General features: G+C 46.6%; 1 long non-coding RNA gene across 1 annotated transcript; it reads right to left on the bottom strand.

The window, feature by feature from the left end:
• Positions 1 to 2,936: 2,936 nt before the first annotated feature.
• Positions 2,937 to 6,757, bottom strand: LOC142244152 (uncharacterized). Its single transcript, XR_012724454.1, has 3 exons — positions 6,596 to 6,757; positions 5,390 to 5,464; positions 2,937 to 3,233 (listed from the first exon to the last, which is right to left on the bottom strand). It is a non-coding gene; the product is annotated as an uncharacterized LOC142244152 (long non-coding RNA).
• Positions 6,758 to 9,419: the final 2,662 nt, after the last annotated feature.

Raw genomic sequence — 9,419 nt, 5'->3', positions numbered from 1 at the left:
TGGCATCACACAGGCGAGCTGCAGCTTGGGGGGAGGCTGAGGTCCGGTATTTGCTAAGGGAAGTGGATGCTCGTGGCTATAATTGTCATGAGTCCCATGAGCATCCACTTCTCCATAAAAAAAATGTGTTGAGGAGAATCCAGCGAGGTCTTAGGAGAAGATTCCATGTGGAAAGGACTTCTTCACAGATCCGTAAAAAACTTGCGGATCTGCGTTATCGCTCAAGCGACCGGATCGCAGCCATACGGGCAGAGAGGCTGCATAATCAAGGTGGGTGTAGAAGGTTGTGCCTATGGAATGTATAATGGTATTAAATGTATATATGTATGTATATATATCTATATATAATGATATAGATATATAGATCTAGACATATAAGGCCCCCTTCACACGTCCGTGAAAAAACATGCACGTGTGTTACGTCCGTTTTTCTAGTCCGTTTTCCGTTTTTGTGTCCTTTCTGTGTCCGTGTGCCATCTGTGTGAATGACGTATGCTAGCCGTGTGTGCGTGTTGGTTGGCCGTTTATGCGTGTGAGAAATAACTGTCATGTGTATGTGTTGTCCGTGTGAATTTATGCGTGTTTCTGATGCACAATGTCGTAGATACATACCCACTGACAGCAGAGAGTCGCGCATAGAGAATGAACTGGGGTGAACTTAACCCAAATACATTGTCATACCACGGGTGTGTCTGGGTGTCGCGTCCTGATTTGCGGTAACCCGTGAAGGACTCACCAGTGAACGCTAATCCTCAGTGTAACTGAATGGAGTACCCCTCTCTCATACTCACCGTTCCCCGATCACCGGAGTGCGGCTCTGCACGGCTATTCTCTAAACTCCGGAGGCTTTTCCTCTTTAAAAAAGCCGGCCGCTCATTAAACAATCTCGTATTCCCTGCTTTCCCCACCCACCGGCACCTATGATTGCTTGCAGTTAGACACACCCCCACGCTAATAATATTGAAGGGTGCCTAACACATACATATAATAGGTATATACATATACTTATCTATATAGATAGATATATTGATTATATATATATAGATAGATAGATATATGTATGTAATAAGGTTAATTCTCTTCAGGACCACAGCAGGAACTACCAGAGGAGCATGAGCCCCCGGAGGATCCAGAGCCCCCAGAGGTGCATCAGCCCCCGGAGGATCCAGAGGAGCATGAGCCCCCGGAGGATCCAGAGCCCCCAGAGGTGCCTGAGCCCCCGGAGGATCCAGAGGAGCATGAGCCCCCGGAGGATCCAGAGACCGCAGAGGACCATGAGCCCCCGGTGGAGCTAGAGCCCCCGGTGGAGGAAGAGCCCCCTGCTGGATCGGCTTCCGGTAATAGTTTCACATAACATAAGCTCCATATAAATTGCAAAACATAAAGCTGTCATGTACTATTAAATGTTGTTTGTTTGTATAGGCGGTATTCCAATCACATCAGGGTCCATCAGTCCCTCTGTGTCCGACGAGGAGGAAAGCAGTAAGTGTTTAACATGAATCTCGTATGTCTCTTAATACTAAGCAGAAACAAAAATTATAATTTAAAACCTTTACCATTCCCTCCACAGGAATCCCAACTTTGGCAGACCTCTTCTCTTCTCACTCCAGTATTCTTGCTGCGCAGAGAAGAATTCTATTTGCACAGAGGAGACTGATGGCCAAGCTCGACCATCATGCTCGGATGATGTCACGTTATGCGGCTGGCCAAGCGGAGGGCAGCAGGCATTAATTTTCTTCACAACAATGATTGTTTTTTTTCTTCCTGTAACCCTACCCTACACAATGTGAAGGCTTGAAACACCATTGGCTGCACATTGGTTTCACACATCCGTTTTTTTGCCGTTTTACCGGATGCGGCGCTCTCCCGTACAGTTAATACAGTACAATGACAGCGCTGTAACTTCCGGGTCACATGCGCCGGTCACATGACAGCATGTGACCGGCGCTTGTTGCGCTGTCGTTGTACTGTATTAAATGTACGGGAGAGCGCCGCATCCGGTAAAACGGCAAAAAGCCGGATGTGTGAAACCGGCCTTACAAACATCTCTTCCTAAACAGTTGATGTTGCTACCTTAATATTTTTGTGTTTTAAGTTACATGTTTTATAAACACTTTAAAATGTATATCTGCTGTTTGTTAGTTGTCATTTCAAAAAGCAAGTAAACATCTATCATCACTCACAATCATTATATTACATGTATGCATCTGTATACATGCACCAACCCATCTGCATCCCGCCTTTGGCCTGGTAGTAAGCAGCGGTGTCCGGACCCGTGCTCGTACTTACTGTGGAGTGAGTTGTCGGTGAGGGCACCCGTGGGTTGTGGAGACTGATGGTGAGACGGTTAGGGGAGGTGTAGTCCCAGGTGTATGGGAAAAATGGCTGGGGAAGGTGTTACCGAGTTGGACCGGCGGTAAATGGTGTACTCACAGTTCACAAGAATTACACACAGAGTCCCGTGTAGCAAACAGGGGTCCCTCCCTCTTGCACTCAGTGTTTGTGTCTTTAAGTGGTACATACATACATACACACAGCCACATATATCCATAGTCAACATTCACCGATGCTGCCGATACATGTCCGGGTCCTGGTGGAAATCCTCCGATCTTGTCTTCTTCCCGTAGTATGATCCATTGTGCAGAAGCGCAGGTGAAGTTGCGAAGTACAGTAAGCTGAAATACCTTCCTGACGTCACCACGTTAAGTGACCGCACGTGCGTCACTGGTCCTTCCACTCCCTGTACCTATCCGGCGTGAATGCCCACTGGATGATTGCACGGTGATCTGAGGCTTCCCCAGGACACGGACATGGATTGGCAGCATCAGGGTTTTGGTGGACATGGTGAGTATGGATCTAAATGCAAAACTTCAAACAGATCTATTCCTCCAAGCAAAATGCAGTCCAACTGGAACGATTCATGGAGACCACAAAAATGAATTATAACAAACTTTTTATTGTCAGTGTTGTCATGTCTACGCCCAAAAACACTGATGGGCAATAATCACACAAATAAACATAAAAAACAATATTTTAAACAAACAAAAAAATATATTATTGGCCGCCCTGTTGTTGGGATGCCACATATTTGGCCAGCTGCACTCCGTGTTGCTTAACTGCTGTGGCCAGTGTGCGCTGTGCCGCTGCCAGTGTGCGCTGTGCTGCTGCCACAGTGCGCTGTGTCGCCAGAATCCTCCTGTGTGACGCCTGAAGGTCTTCTAATGTTGGTATTTCTATGGAGGGAATGGTACAACTTAAAAAGGCAAATTATATGTAGATATATCATTTAGAGCAGGGGTCTCAAACACGCGTCCCCCGGGCCGCATGCGGCCTGCCAGTCTGATTTATGCGGCCCGCAGTCACCCAGTGCAGAACACTTTATATTTGCCCTCCACTGCCTCCAGTCATTTAGCGTTCGCCAGCCGCACTTTCACATTGCAGCTGCGGCCGGCCGCACTTCCGCATTGGAGAAGACGCCAGGGAGAAGCAATCAAAGCCGGAGTTCAATCAGATGTCAGGGTGAAGCAATCGAGTGCGGCATTCAACTCGAGCTCAGCAGTGCGATCCGAGCAGCGCTGACGTCAGCTGCTTTGCCAGCGGGTGCAGCGGAAGGAACAAGAGCATAGGGCACGTTAGAACGTTCGTGGTGTGTGTGTATGAAGATGGCTGTGTGTGTGTATGCTGATGGCTGTGTGTGTGTGTGTGTGTGTATGATGATGCCTGTGTGTTTGTGTGTGTGTGTGTGTGTGTATAATGATGGCTGTGTGTGTGTGTGTGTTTCTGTGTGTGTATGATGATGATGGCTGTGTGTGTGTGTGTGTGTGTATGATGATGTCTGTGTGTGTGTGTGTGTGTGTGTGTGTATGTATGATGATGGCTGTGTGTGTGTGTATGTATGAAGATGGCTGTGTGTGTGATGATGTGTGTGTTTGTGTGTGTGTATGATGATGATGTCTGTGTGTGTGTGTGTGTGTGTGTATGAAGATGGCTGTGTGTATGATGATGGCTGTGTGTGTGTGTGTATGATGATGGCTGTGTGTGTGTGTGTGTGTTTGTGTGTGTGTATGATGATGATGGCTGTGTGTGTGTGTGTGTGTATGAAGATGGCTGTGTGTGTGTGTATGCTGATGGCTGTGTGTGTGTGTGTATGATGATGCCTGTGTGTTTGTGTGTGTGTGTGTGTATGATGATGGCTGTGTGTGTTTGTGTGTGTGTATGATGATGATGGCTGTGTGTGTGTGTGTGTGTGTATGATGATGTCTGTGTGTGTTTGTGTGTGTGTGTATGATGACGGCTGTGTGTGTGTGTGTGTGTATGTATGAAGATGGCTGTGTGTGTGATGATGTGTGTGTTTGTGTGTGTGTATGATTATGATGTCTGTGTGTGTGTGTGTGTGTGTGTGTGTATGAGGATGGCTGTGTGTGTGTGTGTGTGATGATGGCTGTGTGTGTGTGGATGATGATTATGATGATGATAGCTGTGTGTGTTGATGGTGATGATGGCTGTATGTGTGTGTGGAGGATGATGATGATGGCTGTGTGTTGATGATGATGAGGATGATGATAGCGGTGGTGGCTGTGTGTGACTGATATTGATGGTGGGTGTGTGAGACTGATGATGATGATGGCGGTGGTGGCTGTGTGTGACTGCTGATGGCGGTGGTGGCTGTTTGTGCCTGATGATGATGATGGTGGTGGTGGTGGCTGTGTGCGAGTGTTGATGATGATGATGATGATGATGGCGGCAGTGGCTGTGTGTGACTGATGATGGCGGTGGTGGCTGTGTGTGACTGATGATGATTGTGGTGGTGGCTGTTTGTGAGTGACGACGATGATGATGATGACGATGGCTGTGTATGATGATGATGATGATTGCCGTGTGTGTTTGTATGATGATGATGGTGGCTGTGTGTGTATGATGATGGATAAAAATGGTTTTGATGGTGACTGGAAGACCGGAAAATGTTACAGCTGGGGGTGGCAGCCCGTACCTGTCCGCTTTATCTGCTCTGAGAATCAAAAATACTGCGGAGCGCTATGTAATTTTTTTTAATGCTGTGACAGAGAATGAGTGTCTGTGCTTGGCTGTTGGAATAACCTGGAATCTGCTTATACATTTTGATGCTGATGCCAATCACAGATGCCCACTCTCTTTGACAAATAACTAATATAAAGAAATGATGTGTCGCTTCACGGTATTTTTGATTCTCAGCGCATACTAATGTAGCATTGTTATAATAGTTTAAATAATTGATTAGCAATTATATTGTATTGTATTAAATTTGAAAGGAATGCGGCCCTCTGCCTTAAATTTTTTTTATGTGCGGCCCACTTACTTTGACGAGTTTGAGACCCCTGATTAGAGGTACAGGTTTGTTGTTAAAACTTACGGTTTGGGTGTTCCTCCTCGTCCGGTAAGGATGGGCTGAGGTTCCACCCGAATCCTCTGGCATCACCTTCAGCGGCTAGGGTGAGACAAAACACTTCATAGTACATCGTAGCTGGAGAGACTGCTTTATACATGGTGGACTGGAGAGGCTGGCTGCATAATTATTCATGGAGTACTATGGAGGTGTATTCTAACATATGATTGGTTATGTGGGACCCTTTATACTCTTTGTAAACGGGGCTTTACACGCTAAGACATCGCTAATGCGAACTCGTTGGGGTCACGTGATTGGTGACACACATCCGGCCGCATTAGCGATGCCATTGCGTGTGACACCTATGAGCGATTTTGCATCGTTGCAAAAACATGCAAAATTGCTCATCTGTGACATGGGGGTCCATTCTCAAATGTCGTTACTGCAGCAGTAACAAAGTCGTTCCTCGTTCCTCCGGCAGCACACATCGCTCCGTGTGACAACGCAGGAACGAGGAACCTCTCCTTACCCGCCTCCCGGCTGCTATGCGGAAGGAAGGAGGTGGGCGGGATGTTACTTCACGCTCATCTCCGCCCCTCCGCTTCAATTGGGCGGCGGTTCATTGATGCGGCTGTGACGTCCCTGTGACGCTGAACGAACCGGCCCCTTAGAAAGGAGGCGGTTCGCCGGTCACAGCGACGTCGCCATGCAGTCAAGTATGTGTGACATGTCTAGGCGATGTTAGGCGGCACGGGCAGCGATTTTTCCCGTGTCGCACAACAGATAGGGGCGGGTACCCACACTAGCAATATCGATACTGATATCGCTGCATGTAAAGCGGCCTTAAGGCTATGTGGGGGCCATTATTGTATTTTGACAACGAAATATAAGGGGGACAAAGATACAATCAGGGGATGGGGATGTTTTGTGCTGAGGGAAAAAGGCTGTTTCCTTCAGCACCCAGCTTTCCCATGCTGTGCTATACATCTTTCACTAAGCACCCAGCTTTCCCAGGCTCTGATATGGGAAAGCTGGGTGCTGAGTGAAAGATGTATAGCAGAGCATGGGGAAGCACTTTGCCGAGGACAAGATGGATATCAGAACATAGGAAAGCTGGGTGCTGATAGAGGGATTTCAAATCATGGGAAATCTGGGAGCTGTGGGTAAGATAGCTCTATCGTGTCAAAGTTATATGCCCCTATTTTTAACTTTAAAAATTAACGTAAGGCAAACCTGCTCCGATGACATGAAGTGAGGAGGGAGAGACTGAAGGTGGCTCCGGCTGGTGCTCCGCCTCTGCTGGTGGATCCTGCTGTGGCTCCGGGTCTGGTGGAGGCTCCAGCTGCGGCTCCGGGTCTGGAGGTGGGTCCTGCTGGGGCTGCGGCTCTGGATAAAATTATACCTTGTAATATTTGCACATGGGGGTAACTCACAATAAGTACTCTTGTGGTACTACTCATGTGCTGTGTCTCATGTGGGTGTAATGACTCATGTGGTACTATTCATGTTAAAGAGCCACCATATACTGAGCAAACCAATGTTAACACTAGTGCTGAGCGGACCCGGACTGTTAGGCTATGTGTGCACGTTGCGTACAGTCACTGCAGAAATTTCCGCAGCGATCAGAAGAGCACACGTGCGCTTTAAATCGATGCAGAAATGTCCGTAGTGAAAGCCGATTCCATGCGCTCTGCCTGCAGCTCCTCCCATAGACAGAGCAGGAGCTGCCGGCAAAGCGCAGGAAAGAAGTGACATGTCACTTCTTTTTACGCAGCGCTTCGGCAGTAGCAGAAGCGCTGCGCTCTAAAACGCCACGTGCGCACGGCCCCTGCACAATCTCCATAGAATGTGCAGGGGACGCAGGACGCATGCAGTTACGCTGCGCTGCAGAGCGCAGCGTAACTGCATGGAATTACGCAACGTGTGCACATAGCCTTAACGTCCAGATCCGCAATGTTTATGCGCTATCCCCGGGCCGGACCCCATTGACTTATATGGGCACTGGATTACGGCGCCGATCGGACTCTTTTATAAATATGTCAGTGATCCGCCAGCCCCAATATTTGTGGACATTCAAACAACTTTAGTTAAACACCACTCACCAGGTTGGAGCTGGCTCTGAGAACGGATGCTGGCAATGTGGTTTCTAGATCTGTAACGCAGATCTGAGAGCTTCTTCCTTATCTGTGTAGTTGAACGCTGCACCCCAAATTTACTCAAAAGGCCCCTACTAATCCTCCTCAGCACTGCCTTCTTGTGGAGCACAGGATGGACATGGTGTCCAACACAATCATAATCTCTGTTGTCCACATTTTTAATTAGATATATTACTTCTGCTTCTCCCCAAGCTGATGACCGACTTCTAGCTGCCATATTTCAGTAGGCCACAACAACAACGTTAGACCCGCCCAACTCAAATCAGCGCCGTCCAATAGAATTCTAACGTCGACGCAAAGGACTTGCGTGACGCAATTGCGACCAAGAATGGCACCACCGGGGACGCAGCTGCGTTCGCTACGTGACATGAAATCAGCGATTCGGGCTAGTTTCATGTATTTTTACCACGATATAATAATGTCTGCGTCGGCCATTCTGAATTGTCTGCCATTCTGAATTGTCATTCTCTACAGTGGCCACTGATGCGTTGTCATTCTCTGATTGGCGGCCACTGATGCGCTGTGATTGGACGACTGATGCGCTGTGATTGGATGACCCTGTCTCTATATAAAAGGGAGCGAATTAGCGATTCCAAATGCATTCATCTGGATTTACCTCTGCATTCCCATCTGAGTCGCAAGTCTGTTCTTTGTGGATCTAAACCATCTACTACTTACTTTGCAAGGTATGTTTGCGAGCTCAAATTGAGATCGTAGTTGCGTTCTTGTATTAATTATATTACTTTTTAAATATTTAATAGTGTGATATATTATATATTTGTTAATATCAATTCTATGCAATCATGATTGTGTTCTGCATTGTGCAAAGGCTTTTTAGGCTTGCAAGCAAATGGAGGCCTAGGTTTCTATTTGTGTACATAAGCTTTGCCAAGGGCAACCCTTGTTGATTGCCATATTCTTCCAATGCTTGGGCATTTCTAATGTGGTTTATGATTTTTCAGATATGCTTTGCCAAGGGCAACCATTGTGTAGTGCCATGCCTTTCAATGCTAGGGCTTTTCTATTGTGGTTTATGAGTTTTAAAAAATGTTACATGTATTCTTTTGGTAACACTGTTCACTTTTCTGTTTTCAGATGTCTTCTAATAGCCAAGACTTTATTAGAGACTTGCTAGAGATGTATCGCTCCCTGCCCTGTTTATGGAAAATAAAGTCAGCAGACTACAGTAACAGATATAAAAAAAAGGACGCCTATCTCAAACTGGTCGACCTTGTCAAGAAATATAACCAAACAGAAACCGTGGATGAGACCGTGGTTAAAAAGAAAATACAGGCCCTCCGCACAGTCTTTAAAAGAGAATTAAATAAGGTGGAGCACTCATCAAAGTCAGGTGCCGGAACTGAGGAACTATATGTTCCAAAGCTCTGGTATTATGACTTGATGAGCTTCACAAGAGATCAAGAGATTCCTCGTCCACTGGAATCGATGATAACGGTGGAGGAGGAAGAAGAGGCTGAGGTCCGATCACACTCTCCTGTCGGAGATGTAAGTACCTTTTTTTTCTTACCTATAATTAGCATTTAAACTTTGTATTTTGCATACTGTTGAACAACATTTCTTATCCTGTATTACTTCCCTAACGTGTACCCATGTGCCTGCCGGTTAGGATATCCAATGCAAAAACACAAAACTGTATTTGGGTGTTGCTGTAAGTTTTAAAATTATTTTCTGGTTTTGCTTTAACATAATATTTGTCTTCCTTGTGCAGGACCACTTTCAAGATGTGGACACACCGACAGGTGCGAATGATGCTATTTCCATCACTCAACATGTAGATTATGCCGAAGAACAGAACAGTCAAGCTGTGCGACAATGCTCATCGCGTAAAAGAAAAGCCACCACTTCGTCTTCCAGCTCTAATTCTGCTAAACTTATCGCTT

This window comes from Anomaloglossus baeobatrachus, chromosome 6 (genome assembly GCF_048569485.1).
Source record: "Anomaloglossus baeobatrachus isolate aAnoBae1 chromosome 6, aAnoBae1.hap1, whole genome shotgun sequence".
Taxonomy (NCBI): Eukaryota; Metazoa; Chordata; class Amphibia; order Anura; family Aromobatidae; genus Anomaloglossus; species Anomaloglossus baeobatrachus.
The sequence above is the reverse complement of the archived record's forward strand: the minus strand, read 5'-3'. Positions and strand labels throughout refer to the sequence as shown.